A 17,559-nucleotide genomic window follows, 5' to 3' on the forward strand; every position below is an offset into this window, starting at 1 on the left:
AGCTCAGTGGTAGAGTGCTTGCCTGGAAGGCACAAGGCCCAGAGTTCAATCTCCAGCACCAACAAAACAAAACAAAAGCAAAAACAAACAAAAAAATCTGTTCTGGTAGGAAATCCTCTACCATAGCACTTCTTTTAACTGTTCCAGAACCACTATTGCTGTCCCATGATCTGTAGAGGCAAATGCATTCATAGCCTGACTATCCAGTTAAAAAAGATTGAGAACCATTTTATACTGCTTGAAATTCAGTGTCTAACATTTGCACTCTTTCTATACCTAGACCCAAAGGCTCTGTCCTACACAGGGCTCATGAAAGGCCTTACAAGAACTGGTAACAATTGGGGCTGGGGATGTGGCTCAAGCGGTAGCGCGCTCGCCTGGCATGCGTGTGGCCCGGGTTTGATCCTCAGCACCACATACCAACAAAGATGTTGTGTCCGCCGAGAACTAAAAAATAAATATTAAAAATTCTCTGTCTCTCTCTCTCTCTCTCCCCTCTCTCACTCTCTCTTAAAAAAAAAAAGAACTGGTAACATTTATTATATAGTAATACAGTGATCAATAGTAACATATTAATATAAAAACTAACAATAATAATTGCATTAATATAACAGGTAATAGTAATACATGAATAAATTGCTTTATAGCATTTAAGGTGTTTGTTAGAATTGTCAAATTTCTTTTTCTTAATCAAATAATACCTGATGTTGAACCCTCATTCACCAAAGATGGCAATAATTTCATTATCTGTTATTGTTGGGGCTCCCTCATTTCCTTTTACAGAAGGTTTATGTCTTTTTATAAATTAACAAGATTATTTCCACAGCCTGGTTTTTCATACATTTGTTGAAAAGACAAAATTTTAAAGATATTTTTTCTCTGCATAACCCCTAAAGACCTATACCCAGAACTGAAGGAGGAGAAATATTTTAGAGGGTTAAGATTCTTTTGTTGCATACGGATCACCAGAAAGTTCCTGCTAAAATATTAATTTTGGGCCCCTATTCCTGGAAGTTATGATTCAAAGTTTCTGAGGAAGAGCCCAGAATTTTTTTTATTATAATAGTGAGTCTAACTTATTATAGAGTTTAGTAAGTAGCTTTGATGACCAGGTTTAAGAATATCTATAAAGGATAAAACAAAAACTTGCACGAGTGAAAGATCTCATATTTTAAATATTTGTTATATTATATAAATGGATACTACAGTTCCAAAAACTGTGGTTGGCAAGAGATCACTACACTTTTGTTAGATATGTCTTATTTCTTTCTTTCTTTCTTAGCACTCAACATTTTTTATTGTGGCAAAATATACATAACATATAATTTTTCATTAAACCATTCTCAAGTTCAGTGGTATTAAACACACTGACATTATTTGGCAGCCATCATCACCATCTATCTCTAGAACTTTCTAATCTTCTCCAGCTGAAACTCTGTATCCATTAAACACTAATTCTCCATCCCTGCTTCCCCTAGACCTTAGCAATGACCAATTTACTTTCTGTCACTATGAATTTCAGTATTCCTAGATACCCTCATGTAGGTGGAATTATATAGTATTTGTCTTTTGTGTGTGTGTGTGTGTGTTGCTAGAGATTGAACCCAGGGCCTTATGCATGCGCCACTGCTTAACTCTGATTTTCTAAGGTGCCAAATACAAGCCTAATCTTATATTTTTGAGTTTTCATTCTATTTGTCCCTGCCTTTGAAAACTCCCTAAGTTTGATTTTATTTTTTTCCATCTTCAACATGCTCTCCCATGACAAATTCACTGTTTTCAGAACTTGTTATTTTCGCTTCCTTATGGTTTCCAAATTCACCATCAAACCCTGGGTTTTCTCTTCCAGTTTCTATTGCCTTTCAGCCGTATCTTCATGAGTGAGTAAGCTATCTTTCAGGAGCACTGTTTCATTAGCCATGCCCTTTCTCCCACATGTTCTATTTATTTTTTCAGCACACGCTAAACTCTGCTTAAGTCCATTCTACCTTTAAAAAGAAAAATTCTCAAGCCTATTTCCCATTTAGCAATCCACCAGACTTATTTCAATTGCTGAAAACAGACACATGCACACACACTTACACATGTAGACACTTGGCCTTTGTTCTAATTAATATATAGAATGGTGTGGTTATCTTGCACTTTGCCCTAAGAAGCAGAACCAATAATCACACATAGTCCCAGTTTTTACTTCAGAGAGAAATAGATCTTTTAGGTTGTTAGTCAGTTTTCTATCACTATAAAGAATTCCTTGAAATAATCAACTTACAAAGGGAAATTGGTTTTTTTAGCTCACGGTTTTGGAGAGTTCAGTACATGATCTATTTGCCCGATTGCTTTCAGACCTTTAGGCACACCATGGCAGGAGTACACATCAGAGCAAAACCACTCATCTCAGGACCACAGTGCAAAAGAGATAAAGGAAGAGACCAGAGTCCCACAATCCCCTCCAAGGGCATGCCCTAGTGACCTGAAAACCAAGCCCCACTTCTTAAACTTTTCCACAACTCCCAATAGCCTCAAACTGAGTGGGGACCAAGCCTCTAACACATTGGCCATTAGGGGCCATTCCAGATCCCAACTATAGTATAGGCAAAGATTAAAACCAAAAAATACTATATCATTTACCTCACCCCTATATTTCTTACATAACAAATGCAATCATAAACCCCACTACTTCTCTTGCCAATGCCTGTGCAGATGTACACACAAACATAACTTTCATAGTAGCAGTCTGTTACAAACTCCCCTCATGGCTGAACTACAGTAAGTTCTTGGCAAGGTCCCTTTGTCCTGCCTGCTCCGAGTGACAGAAGTAACTGAATCACTGACTCTACCTGACCAGCAGCCAAATGACCTAAGGCTGTTAAGTCTCAGGACCTCCAAGTACCAGAAATTAAAATACATCCTTCAAAAAACTTGATAGGAATCTCCAAAAGAGACTTTATATTCAAATTGCTGCTCTCTCACCAGACTGTACTCAGAAATTAGCCATTGACTCCCCCTGGCTGCAGAGCTCTGCTGGTGGGAATACACAGGTCAGTTCAGACAGAGCTTCACATGAGCCCTTATCTTCCACTGACACACACAAAGCAAGTGTCCTCTGGGACAAAAATTATAGATCCCTGGATAAAATAGCAGATGGTGAGGATTATTTCTTTATTTGCAAAACATCATTATAAGGGAGTAAAAGAATAGGCCAAATTTTAAAACCAGAATCTAAAAGGTGGGGAAAAAGAGTCCTTGGGTTTTTAAATAGAAACTTTCCCCACTCCACCCCAGGAGAAAATCACCTTCTTCTTTACACTTTCCTTTTTTGCTAAATTCCACAAAAAAAGTCTTAGATCCCTAACTACAAGTACACTTCCACAACAGCGTTGGACTTACTCTGTCAAAGACATTGCTTTAAAGCAAAACAAAACTCAAAACGAGAAAATGTTATTAAATTAATTTCTTAAAATAATTTTTGGTGGTGGTGCAGTGAAATTGACAGTTTCATACATCACTAATTGCACTCTAAATGTGTATCATCATTTTCTAAAGCAATTTCTTGATATGTGTCCAGAACTATAAAAAAAGTTATACATTTGAATTTAGTAATCATGCTTCCCAATGACATCACCTAAAATGGATAACATGATTATATTTAAATATATATTTATGAAAGTGATATTTTAATTGAAAAATAGTCAACAAAAGAATAATGTTTTTAAAAGTTACAATAGACTATTGCTATTTCTTATTATAAATAAGGTTATGCAAATGTAGTAAATGCAAAAAGGCACCTAATAGATTACTAAATATAAAAAATACATCCACAACCATATAAAATGTGCATAAGAGTCTGTGAGGATAAATGACAAAATGTTCACAATTGTGTATTAAGGTAGTGGTACTGTGCTCTTTCCTACAATCAAATATTTTGCAATGTTTTTGCATTATTTTTATAATTTAAAAAAATGTCACATTTTTAAATGGTCAGCATCATATGGTTATATAAAATCATTATTAAAACAACTTTACAATGATAATGAATGCATAGTTCTTCTAATACATTTTAGTTTCTTTTAAATGCATATAGATTATTTTTCTCATTTACAATTCATCTAAGATGATTCCAAATGCTCTAAAAACCTAATGCATTTACTCCATTTGGTCTGCTAAGCCAGTTATTTTATAGTCTATTGCCCAAATGATGTCTCAAATGTGTGCAAATACAATGGGTTTTCAAGCTTATTCAATTCCTAATGATATATCCTGACTGAGATCTGAAGTTTATATTATTTTCTCTCACATACTAATGAAATGGTTCTGACTGTGTAATTTTCAACAAGACCAAATAAAATCTTGACAAATTATACAGCTGTGAGGCTTTTATCACTATATGCATGTGAGAATAAACAGCAACTAGCAATACAAAATATGAAAAAGAAAAGGAGTCTAGTACAGAGGCAAGAGTTTTTGTTCCACTGATGATGTTCTAGACAGACATGTGAAAGATGTAAATGGCTCAGAAGCACTTTTATTTATTTGATGATAATAAAAAGTTAATATTTTATCAAAAATGTATGCAATGTCTCATTCTTGTTTGCAGTTAATACTCATCAAAGCTACATCCTGTTCATAGCATTATATAAGGACCAGAGAGGTAAGGAAAAAACAAAAATTGTGTGGGGTATTAGTTTTGGGAGAAGGGGAGAGGGTTGAAAAACATGGAAATACAAACTCCTTCCCCAGCTACTGTCTGAATTAAAGAGGAAAGTATTCTATTCACTGCACGTAAATTTCAGAGCTCTCCAGTCATTTTTCCCTTTTGTGAATGAGTCATCACTCTCAAAACTAAAACAGCAAAAAGAAAATGCTGTGTTCAAAGTAAGCTGCAGGTAGAGTTTCTGCAAGTTCCTGCCTCCTTCCAGGTTTTTTCTTTTCTGGTTTGACATCTCCAGGCGCCTTGCTGCCATCTTTTCCATTCACATAATCTTTGGATACACAGCTGAAATAAGGACCTGTCCTTCACTTCATCAGTCACTTGGAATTTTTGTGCTATTTCAACTTTTATGTTTTATGGTTATGACACTTAGTCTTATGGTTTTATCTGAAATTTTTATTGTTGCCAGTGTCTAACAATTTTCCAAATGTTAATTTAAATTTGTTGTCAAAGCCTCCAACTGCATCAGATCAAAATATTGAGAGCTGAAAGAGTCTTAACAAATATCTAGTAAAAGCCTCATTTTATAAAAAACAAATCTAAAGTCTAAGGAAACCAAGCAACTATCTTGGTTTCTGTAACTTATAATATTACTGTAGTCACAATTCATGAATCCTGGCCTGCAATTCAGCATTCTTTCATGTGTGATACCCTGTATCTGTTCTCACTCCCCTTTTAGTCCTTTTTCTAACTTAGTAGAATCCTAGAATCTGAGAGTTATTAGTATGCTCAAGTTAATCAATTTGATCACATAAAATTTTTAAGTAAGCTTCTGTGTTGAAAAAAGAAAGTATAAAAAACAAAAACAAGAAAATCCCATAGGCAAAAGCAAAAACAAAAAAAATTGCAAAACAACAAATAAACAGATTATTTATTTGATAAAAAGCCCAAATCAATAAGAAAAAGACCAACATCCAAGTAGAAAAATGAGCTAAAAAATTTAATTTAGCAACTTGCCATCAAAGTAGAAATTTCCTTTGCTTGTTTCTATGATTTCTGGTTTCCTGGATCACCTTTCTTGATTTATTCCCTCATTTTCAAGGAGTACATCTTCCAATAGGTTTTTGTAACGTGGGTAAGAGAAGCAGATAGGCATGAGATCTAGAAACTCTGAAACTCTTTTTTTTTTTTTTACTATTATATATTTGATGGATGGTTTTATTGAAAAAAATTATACATATAAGTTGAAATAATATTTTTATTTAATTCTTATTTAACACAACTAATATAAATGGGATGTTTGATGTTGATCACTTCACAACTTCTCAAATCTTGGACTCAGAGTGATTATGCCTCCCTCATCAATTTTCATAGAATACTTGCTTGCTTTTAAATGCGTCAGCCCAGCTTTGCAATGATGTTGTTGAAAGGAATGTAGCTTAATTTAGTAGTTCACAGGGTATCCCAAAGATGTCAATATCGTTGGATTTTCCTTGAGAACTTAAAAATTCCTATGGCATTCTGAGTTTGCTATAGTGTCCTGGGGCACCTCAGTGTACAGGTTGAGAACCTCAGGGCTAATCATTAGGGGAAAAATAAAGTTAAATTTCTTTATTATATATGTATACCATGAGCATGTTTTTATTCATGCATATACATACTAAATATACATTTATATGTAAATATGTGTGTATATTTATACACATGCAAATATATATCATTTTTTGTGTTGTACATATAAACATATATATGCCATATTAATTTATATGTTATAAAAACTATAGCCTGATATACATAAAATGCTAATTATCTCAAATTTTACCACTCAAAGTGGTAAAATTATGAGTAATTCTCACTTCTTCTTTGTATTTATTTTGTTTTATAGCTCCTATGAGGTTCTATTTTATAACCAATGAAAGTATTTATGTTCAATTTTGAACAAATGAAATTAAAAACTAAAAGTATAGAACCAAGTTCCACCCAGTTTCTTGAAATGAGGAAAGTTAATTTAGAACTCACCTAATAAAAATATTTTCCTGCTGAGCATATATTTGCACCCTTGTAAATAATAAAATTGGAGAGACAGATTACAGTATAGTACTACTTCTGAAAAGAGTTGAACAGAAGAAACTTATTCACAGATCACTTAATTTAAAAAAAAGAAAAAGAAAAACAAACCAGTACAGCATTTTTTAAAAACACTCTAAAATAGATAATAAAGAAATATAACTCTTTCCAAAAAAAATGGAAATCCACATCACACACCTCAAATATACAATAGTCCCCCTTTATTTACCAGTTTGTATTTTGTAGTTTCAGTTACCTGCAGGCAACTATAATCTAAAAACATTAAATGAAAAAAATTCAAAAACAAATAATTTATAAATTTTAAAGTTTGTATACCACTCCTGAGTAATGTGATGAAATGTCACATAGCATCACTTCATACAGCCCACAATGGGAATCATAATTTGTGCAGTGCATCCACTCTATACAACCTACCCTCCCATTAGTATAATGTTATTATTGCTCCATTTTGCTCAGTTTTTAATATCTTACTATGCCTCATTTATAAATCAAACTTCATCATAGGTATGAACATTGTGTGTGTATGTTTGTGTGTATGTGTGTGTGTATGGTTTGGTAGTATCCAAGGTTTAGGGCATCCAGTAGGTATTGAAACAGCCATTTGGATCAAAGGAAACTACTGAATTGTCATGAAACAGATGAAAACTGGACAGTCAGCCTATAATCAGAGAACTTAATGAAACAATGCCTTCTATAAATGCTGGAAGAACTAGAAGGGGAATGGAAGAGAAAATAAGGCCATAACAAAAAGGAAAGCCACACTGGGAACAACAGAGAAGAGAACAAATAAAACAAAATCAGGAACATGAAGGATAAGCTTAAGACCACTGAACTAAACCAAAATTGCTTCAAGGAACCAGAGAAGAAACAAAAGCTATCAAAGACAAAAAACATGAAATACACACTTACTTAGGTTCCCTAAAATGGATATAAATAAAACCTAAAAATTTTTAAAACATAATTCAAAATTTATTTTGAAATGAATATTTGAATCTACTTGTTGAAAGGTCACATGGTGTTTCAGTAAAAATGCATGCAAGTGGCCAATAAAATATCAGTCCCGACAAAGACACCAAACTTAAAAGAGAAAGAAAGAATCTGGGCATGTCATAGATGGGCAGAAATAGAGGGGCAAAAATCAGGAAAGCTTCAGCTTTCCCACAGCCACAACATAATGCAGGAAGAGGACAGAGAAATGTCACATCCTTGGAGAAAATAAGATGTACTCCAGAAATTTTTGTAGTTGAAGCGTTTTCCAGGCATAAAGAGACAAACATCAGACATTTACAAATGGGGAAGAGTTTAGGAACCATAGTCCCCTGAAGACATCTTAAAGAAACAAACCAGTCTGTCCATGAAAGGCAGCACCATCAGTGGAAGTGAATAGCATTTATGCACGAACTGGAAATGAACTTCTGTTTCGACAAAGTCTTCTGTGGACTTCACCAACCATGCCAAGCTCCAGAGGACTGTGACTTATCCAAATAGGAAGGTTGTCATGAGACCAGGGAGGGGCCAGGGAAACAACTGATAAATGTGGCTTAAGACAAATAGTTCACATACAGTCTCAACAAAACTCTGTGTTGATTATTTTACAGTGTTAAAAGGGCCTATTAGAAACCCAAGAACATATGTCTTTCAGAAAAAAATAAAGGAAAGGTAATAAAAGAATCACATAGTAAATTATGAGGTACTAAAAGGCTAAGTGTGAAACAAAGTGACACAGTAAAGTTGAAAATAAAAGAATCAACAAAGACCTGTTTGGCAAATATAAACCAAAAGAAAGCAGGGTTATGATATTATTGTAAGAGAATGTCAAATATGAGTCACAAAATAAGGCAAGGAAAGATGCTTTCATACAATGCCTACAACCCACAATAAAGAACTAACAGGTGTACTTTTGTACCAAAATTTTCTTAAATTTTGTAAAAATTTTCTTAAAGCAGAAACAAGAATAAAAATACATACAGAAATACAAATAGATATGGGAGACTCTCCTCTCTCAGTGATAAGAATTTACGTGGAAGAAAAAATAATGATGAACTAAGTTACCAGCCAATAAGATAGATACATTGATTTAAATTAAAGTCAGTATATTTTCCAAGTGCACATAAAACATTTTTTAAATGCACTGTGTATTAGGCCACAAAAAGCAAATAAATTCTTGAAAGTAAAAATAATACAAATAACACTAGGCATGGAGGAACACATCTGTAATCCCAGTGGCTCAGGAGCTGAGGCAAGAGGATTGCAAGTTCAAAGTCAGACTCAGCAATGGTGAGACGCTAAGCAACATCTTTTTACATAAAGCTCATAGAAACTAATTACAAAAGTAGAAAAACAAAACACCCAGGTGCATATAAGTTTTAAATTTCTCACTCGTACAATTTTTGCATCAAAGAAAAAACTCTAAATTGTAATTGTCAGGCATCTAGGAAATAGCAATAGTTCAAATACCACGTATCAGAAACAATAGAAACATCTACAGCAGAAATAAATTTATGTATTTAGAAACTTACATATCTAAATAATTAAGAATACAGATTACTTAATATAGCATTCAAATAAAAATTTGGAAAAAAAAACACAAACAAAAGGAAATAATTGAAAATTAAAACAGAAACAATGAAGTATAAAATTAATAAATAGAAGAACTCAGTCTCTGGAAATAAGATTCATAAACTATTAACTAAAGTTTAAAAAAATCTGAGAGAAGATATAAATACACAACAAATAAAAATGGGTGACTGGCTCAGGTGCTGGGGAGACTGAGACAGGAGTATCTTGAGTTCAAAGCCAGCCTCAACAATGGGAAGCAAGGTGCTAAGCAACTCAGTGAGACCCTGTCTCTAAATAAAATATAAAATAGGGCTGGGATGTCGCTCAGTGGTCTAGTGCCTCTGAGCTCAATCCTTAGTATAAAAAAAAAAAAAAAAATGGTGACTGGATTTAGAACAGAAGCTTGAACATAATAGTACTCAGTAAATATTTGTTTTATAATTAAAAGATATAGTTAAGCTACCTCATATTTAAAATTTTTAATTATATTTCATTCAATTCTAAAACATGTATTAATATCTTTGAAGTTGAGATTTATCTTGCTATTGATTGTGAATCACAATAGTTGATTTTGACAGTGACTCACAATAGTTGTGAATAAGTTAACTGTTTTTTCTGGTGACTGACTGCATGACTACAAACTCTCTACATTTCCCTCAATAACAACCATTTCAGAAGAAATTTAAGTCTTGTTCATTGGTTAAGCTCCTTCCATTGTGACCTTCTGAAAATAAAGACAATATTATCTCAAAACTTCCAAAAAGGTGTCAACAACCCAGAAGGCAATGGTATTTAGAAAGTGCTATATATTGGTTGGTACAGAAAATGACACTGTATGGAATGATATGTATCAATTACTTTGCCTGCAACAGCAAATCCCAAAAGTCAGACATTGTGTGTCAAATGTCTTGAAATGTCTCCACAACCTAAACTATGGCCTTCATTATGTCTACTCAGTCTCTGATGCAAAGTTCCTAGTGTGTTAATGTGTCTCCCAAGACAAGAAGGCTAATGAACTCTCCCATTCCTCCTCCTTCAATTCTATAGTCTGCTCTAAGATTTGGCTCCATGGTGAATACTCAGCATCCTCCAAACAGACCCTAGAAACTGACTGACAGACCCCAGGATTTCCAAATCTCACCAGTCCTTGTGTCTCCATGGTTGAGCTCTACTCTACTGATAGAACAAACTAATATTGCATTGATGTTCTTATATCCAACTGTTTTCCAGAATCATGATTAAAGATGACAGTATCCTTTGGCTACCAATCCTTGACTGAATTCACTTGAAACCCTTTGGCAAGATATGATTCTTAGCTCCAGGGAACAAAACAGTAGGAAGGAGTCCACGCTTGGACAGAGAACCACACATCAGGGGGCTGAGAATAAGGCTCAGAAAAAAGTCTAAAACTATTTGAGTTTTTTACTGCTACACACTGATAGTTAAGGAATTACATTTTGAGCATTTTAAATAGTAATCAAACATTGTCGTTTTAATAAGCATTTTTATTCATTTTGAGAATTTGCAACTAAAAAATGGGCTATACAAACTATAATTTTGATGGTGAACATTCAAACAAATAGATAAAGTTGAACACTTTGGTAGCATTTTAACATAAACAAATTCCATCTGGGAGAAGTACCAGTGTGATCAATAAACTAAGATTTGTTGAAAAAAGCTTTATGAAGAACAACTGAGTATATTTATAAAGGAATAGAAACTTAATTAAGAAATCAATTCTTTGGTTAATATAGGAATTATTGTGTCGTCACAATAGTATTAAATATAATATTAGTATGATCTACTTGCTTTTTTGCTAGAGATTGCTAATCTAATTCCTATATTCTCAGAAAAGATTTTGATGCAACATTTTTTGCCTGACACTTAGAAACATCTATTACAATTTAAAATAGCCACACCCTTTGGTTCAACAGTGCTACTTCCAAACATTTATCCAGAAAAAAACAAAAAAGACACTTATACAGGTATAAAAGATGTATGTTCAATGACATTCACTCTAGCATTTTTATAAAACTAAAAGTTTGAAACCTAGATGACCCTCAATAAGGAATTGGTTAAACAGATATAATACGTTCATTTAATGGAATACTAAGCAGTCACTAAAAGAGAAATCATGGTTTTTTATTTACTTGTTAAGGTTTGAATGCTCGTCTCTCAGAATTCATGTTAGAAACTTAAATATATTTGGAGGTGGAACTTGGGGGGGGGATGTGGTGATTGGGTCATAGGTGATATGCCTTCATGGAAGGACTAATGGATTACTAAGGGAGTGACTTTTTGTAATAAAAGCAAACTCCTTCTTTTTGTGTTGTACAATGTTTTAGTTTTTTTTACACACACATTATTAGAATAAGAAAAATAAAATTCAAAAATATTTTAAGATTCTGTTGCATTTATTTTTACTATAACATTTTCTTGTAACTGTTGTCTCCAAGAAAGGAAAAAACTGCAGTGTTACCAGTACAGAACAATTCAGAAAATGTCATTTCTGTACTGTTCTGGAAAATTGTGTGCAATACTAATTCGTATATAAAGTTCCAACACCCAGTGTCTCAGAATGCGACTCTCTTTGAAAATAGGCTTCGGGCACCATCATTAGTTAAGATGAGGTTATTAAGTTTGACCCTGATCCAATAAGACTGGAGTTCACAGAAAAAGGGAAATTCGTACACAGATATATATACCCAGAGAGATTGTCATGCAAGATGAAGGCAAAGATCAGGGTGATATTTCTACAAGGAACACCAAAGTTCTTCAGCAAACCATGAGAAACTAGGCAACAGGTTTGAAGCAGATTCTCTCATGGCTCTCAGGAGGAATTCTGCCCCCAGATGCAGAATTTTTTTCCTGAGTTGCCAAACTTTTGACTCATTAACTCTTCCCTGACTCTAGCTTGCAAAACTGTTCTACAGATTTGGAACTTGTTAGGCCTCACATTCAAATCTGTGTGCATGCGTTCTGTTTCCCTGGAAACCCCTAATACATCCCTCCCCATTTCTAATGACTAGGAAACTCCAAAACCTGCCATTACAGACTCTTTTTATCTGCATTACCTTTCCCAGAGCATTCACTGGCCTATAAAATCTAGCCAGGTAGAAATACACCATGCTTTCTCCCCTCTATATTTAGGTTTACATTTATTCAGTAAATAAAACATTATATTATGTGAAATTAGCAAGACAACTTGTGAAATGTAGTCAGAGTTCTTTTGTGTGTGTGTGCTTTCAAGAACCATAATGTTAATTTCACAGAATCTTTTCTTTTTCTTAAAATGTTGGTAACAACATGCATACCTTCTTAAGTCAGTCTCCCTTTAAAATCTGCTTCAAATATAAAAGAACTACCCAACTCTTCACGTTCCTATAGATTGTTTCCTCCTTTTTCAAAAATCATACACGTGACTCCTCTCATTCTGTAAAAACCCCACTCATCCTCATAACTCTCTCAAATCATGCCTCCTTTCCTTGTTACTTTATGTCAGCATTTCACCACGTTGGCATTCTTAATGACATTTTGGGCCAAACAATTCTGTGTTCGGAGGTAGGGCTATCCTCTGCATGGTAGGATGCTTAGCACTATGTCCAGCCTCTTCCCACTAAACATACCTTCCCCCTCCCTGACCCCAACATCTGTGACAACCAAAAACGTCTCCAGAAATTGCCCCAAAGGCCCTGGCATGCAAAATAGCCCCTGCCTGAGAACCACTTGCTATATAGTCCCAACACCTCCTTTGGGCCATAATAAAATCAGGGCCTTATTCTATGACACCAACGAAAAACTTACCAGAGCTCACTTTGTGTTTTCTCATCTTGCTTCCTGCCTTCCCCAGGTGAAGGATGGGAAGAGCAATATCAAGAAATCAAGGAGATTTTAGAAATAGAAGAGATTACTCATATTGTTCTTTGGTTGAGGGAGAATTATTCAACACAGCTGTTAGGTTAATGTTTCCACAAAATCTGCTATGTATTAGAGGAGGGAAACAATTATAAAAGATAAATGTGCTTTTGTTCTATTATTTCATTGGTTATATGTTAAAGAAAAATGAACTAACTATGAAAATCTCTTTCAAGAGCTCCCTAATGAAAGTCAGTAAATCACCCTTTGTCAGTGAAGAATAGATTTCATAATCAAATGAAAAAAACAGTGCTTTAAAATGAACAACAGTACATCGCAAAGCAGTGAAATCCAGGGACACAAAGCACAGATAATATATTCCCACACTTGCATGTTGTTGGCTGTCACACTTAGGATGTCATGCTTGGAATGACTGAGAAGTGAGGTCAATTCCTGATTTTCCATACAATGGAGATGAGTATAACTGACCTAGAAGGTCTCTGGTCTCCAGCCATAAACTCAAGTGTATGAGAAATACTTCCACTTGAGGCTACCTAACTTCTATGCCAAACCCTCATGCCAGGGCAAAGATAGCAAGTTTTGAAAATTGTATCCAGGAAATTTAGGACTCTCCAGTCTCAGAGCACCATCTGAAAATTTGGGGGAATTTTGCCACTATTTGGGGGAACTTTGTGCCAAGAAGGGCCCTCAGCACATTAATAACATGAAGTAAGAAAAGGAGGAGCAGAAATGGAGGCCTGTAGACAAAAACCTGTACCCCTCAGGCCTACGCCCTCACATCAGCCCCTTGCCATATTCCTGGAGACCCATACAGATCTACACACCACAGTATAATCACACTCAGGCTGATGAAGGGGCAATTCCAGGAAACTTCTTTCTTGGGCCCATCCATCAGGGAATCTAGGTAGAATGCAATGGATGCCTCCCCTTTTACCTGTAGTTCCCTGTAGGAGAGGCCACCAGGTATTCAGAGGTCTGAGTTGGAATTGGGGCCCTTCTCTCTGAATCTCACACACTTGAATTGTCATCACATTCTCTCTGTTCCCTCTTAGGCTCTTGCTTTCATATATATATATATATATATATATATATCCTGGTGAGTCTTTCTGAGTCTTTCTCTCTCCAGAAGACAAAAACAGTAATCACCTATGAAATTTCTCTCAAAAAAATTATGTCTAGAAAGAGATTCTTTAATGTCCAAATAGTACGAGCATTTGCCAGGAAGTTTCCTGGATTTGGGGGAAGTTGTTCTTGTTTGGTTTGGTTTGGTTTATTTTCTGTTTTCTGTTCTCTCTCACATAACACCCTTTCCCTGAGATAATGAGCAGAAAGCAACTTTGCTTTTTAAGTTGCAGGAAGTGGAATTAATCAACAGGAAGGAAAGTAGACATACATTTTTTAAAATATTCTAACTAAAATATCACATGTATTTATATTCTTACTTGATAATTAGTCTGTATGTGGTAATGGCTGATATTCTGAAAATTCAGGACAAACAAAATAACAAACTATTGTTAATTATTAAGCTTTTCAACCCTTTCCTTCTTGGACACCTTCATGTATTGTATTGGAATTTTAAAAAACAGTAGTAGTGTTACTATATACAAAAAGAGTCTATAGGAGACAAACCAGATATTTATTGTATGGTTAATTCTGATAAGAAGATACAAAAATCATAAGTCCTGAAGTCTGCCAGTATGTAGAATCTTTCCTCTGAAATATTCAGTCATGTGCTATAAAATGGAAGTCCTGTACACTGACCACATTCTCAACTTCTGAGCTTCTCTAATTTCTCCCAGAACAAGACAAATTCAGGACATAGAGGGTGCTATTAAGACAAATTTCCTGTCTTCTGCCAGGTAGCTACCGTTTTTGCCATAAGACAATGATCTGGGGAACTAATTAATCCTGTTCCCTCTGTACCTGGGTAGGATTCCTTCCAAAATGACTTATCAGTTGAGTTTCTTTGGCTGCAAGCAGGAAAAACCAATTTTAGCTAATTTAAGATTAAAGAGAATGGGTTGCTTCTCATAGCTGAAAATTCTAGAGTTAGGATAATTTCAGACAAGTTTGATTAAGACCTCATGGTTCCTGATATCCTTAGGTTTTGACATGAGGCAGAATAATAGGAAGCCAATTTCCCAATAGCTCAAAGAAAGGTCCAGACATTTATTCCTGGATCTTATGCTGAACCACTCATTTTCCATCATGAGAACTGAATCACAGGATGATAGTTTGGGATTGCAGCCACAGGTTCTTTGTTATAACCAACTTAGCCTTTGTAGAACCAAAAACCAGCCACATATAAATGGATGCTCATTGGTTTTGTTATAATAAAACACTGTTTTGGGACACGGGAACTTGAAGCACATAAACTGAAAATGAGGGAGAGTGGGCTCCTCAAAGCAAAATTAGGATAGTGAATGCTGAGCAAGAAACAAAATAAATGTTCACTCTACTACCATGAAGTTTCACAATTTCAACCCACATGGGTTTAAGGATGTGCTATTCAGTGAACTCCATCTTAAGGTAGAAGCATAACGAACAGCCCACCCCAGCTTTTCATGCTGTCCCTAATCCTTTACCACTCACTACTGGAGTTGTCCAGAAATCGAAGTCCAAATAACTATCTGCTTTCTGTGATATCAGCAAAGCAAAGAGGTACCAGTTGGAAGAGCTCGGCACCATTGTCCCTATCAGCATATCCAAGCCAAGATACAACCACTAGTGCAACAGCGCCACCTCAGGGATGCTATGGGAAATGCCCATCTGAGAGCCTGGATGAAGAGGTTGTGGATATAACTTTTACTATCATCCACAGGATGCCAGTAAAGATGCCATTCTAGAATAAAAGAGTTCCAAGATGATCAAGGGTGTTTGGTGAATCCTGAAACTCATAAAATGATAGTACAAATTCGTTCTCCATTTCCCCACCTCATCTACTCAAATTACTGGTTTCACCTAACAGGAAACCTAACAGGTTTCAACCTAATAGGATGTTAATGATACTTCACCTTACCTGTGACATTAAGTTCTGGCGCTGAAGTTCCTGTTTATTGATGATGAGCTACTCGCCCATCCTAACTCCCTTGTCCCTAAGCCTGGGTTCTCTAAATAAGCTGTACAGTATTACCATAAGGACAGGGACTAAAAAAGCACAAATGCCCAGGTAACTCAGAATTTCTGTGGGACGGGCACAGGCATCTCCTGGAGTGATAATAATGCGTAGACAGGACAGAGAACTTCACCCTCAGCCATCCAAACTAATATTTCCGTTCCCTACATAGAATCCATCCTCATTCAGGAAAATCCAAATAGAGAGCAACCCTCCTTTTGGAACCTGATTCTGCAGAAAACTGATCCCAGAGTCAGTTCTCCCAGTGGGAATGGGAGCTTTTAGCCACCAAAACCTCATTTGACATATAGAGATATTTCCCTCTTGCTTTTGTTCTACATCACTAGCGCTAAGATAAAACAATCCAGCACCCATGACTGCATCATCCCTTAACCCCATCCCCTTAAAAAAAGAATTGATTTAATTCCTCTATTTTTGGTAAACAGTTGTGATGCCTTTGCACATGGATTCCTACTTCAGGGAATGCTCAAACTCACTCTGGTTCCATATTCACAAGCATTCCCTGATGAGATGACCACCCTTTTGCTCAGGATTCCTTATTTCTTGCTATCAGCACACAACACACTGTATTATATTGCTTTCATCCAGTCTAAACACCATCAATTATGAAACCTTATTAGTTTATATAACCCTAAGGAGCAAAAAAAACTGCCAATAAAATTATAATAAAACCTTATTACTTAGAATTTTATATTTTTATTTTATATAGATTTAAGGAACTGTTTCAGTGTAATTGTGAAACATATCGAAGAGCCCAGGGTTTTGTTAGCATTTCTTATTTAGCCAACTGATAGTTTTCATTTTTCTTCAATCCAATCACATGTCACAGAAAGTTCAAACTTAGCAGGAAGTTTCTGATATTAAAGTTTGACATCTAAATGACAGTCCTGCATTAGGAATGAATTGGTCACATCAGCTCCTTGTTGTCTTGAAATTTCTTTCATTTCTTCAAAGGGATTTGACAATTTCTCTTGCCTTTAGTCGAAGTGATACTGGAAATCCTCAAACAGTTATGTGCATATGAATCAGTCTGTAGATCTCATTAAAATGCAGATTCTGGTATTGAAATTCTGTGGTTGAGGCTGAAATTCAGCATCTCTTACAAATCTTTACGTGATGCTGACGTTGCTGGACCAAAGACCACCTGTGGTATAGCAAAGTGACAGGCACCATTTTGCACATATCTCAGTCATGGCATCTTACATAATTTATCCAACTTTCAATTTCCTTGCATAGGACCTATGAAATATTT

The sequence above is a fragment of the Ictidomys tridecemlineatus genome, chromosome 8, assembly GCF_052094955.1.
Source record: "Ictidomys tridecemlineatus isolate mIctTri1 chromosome 8, mIctTri1.hap1, whole genome shotgun sequence".
Classification (NCBI taxonomy): Eukaryota; Metazoa; Chordata; class Mammalia; order Rodentia; family Sciuridae; genus Ictidomys; species Ictidomys tridecemlineatus.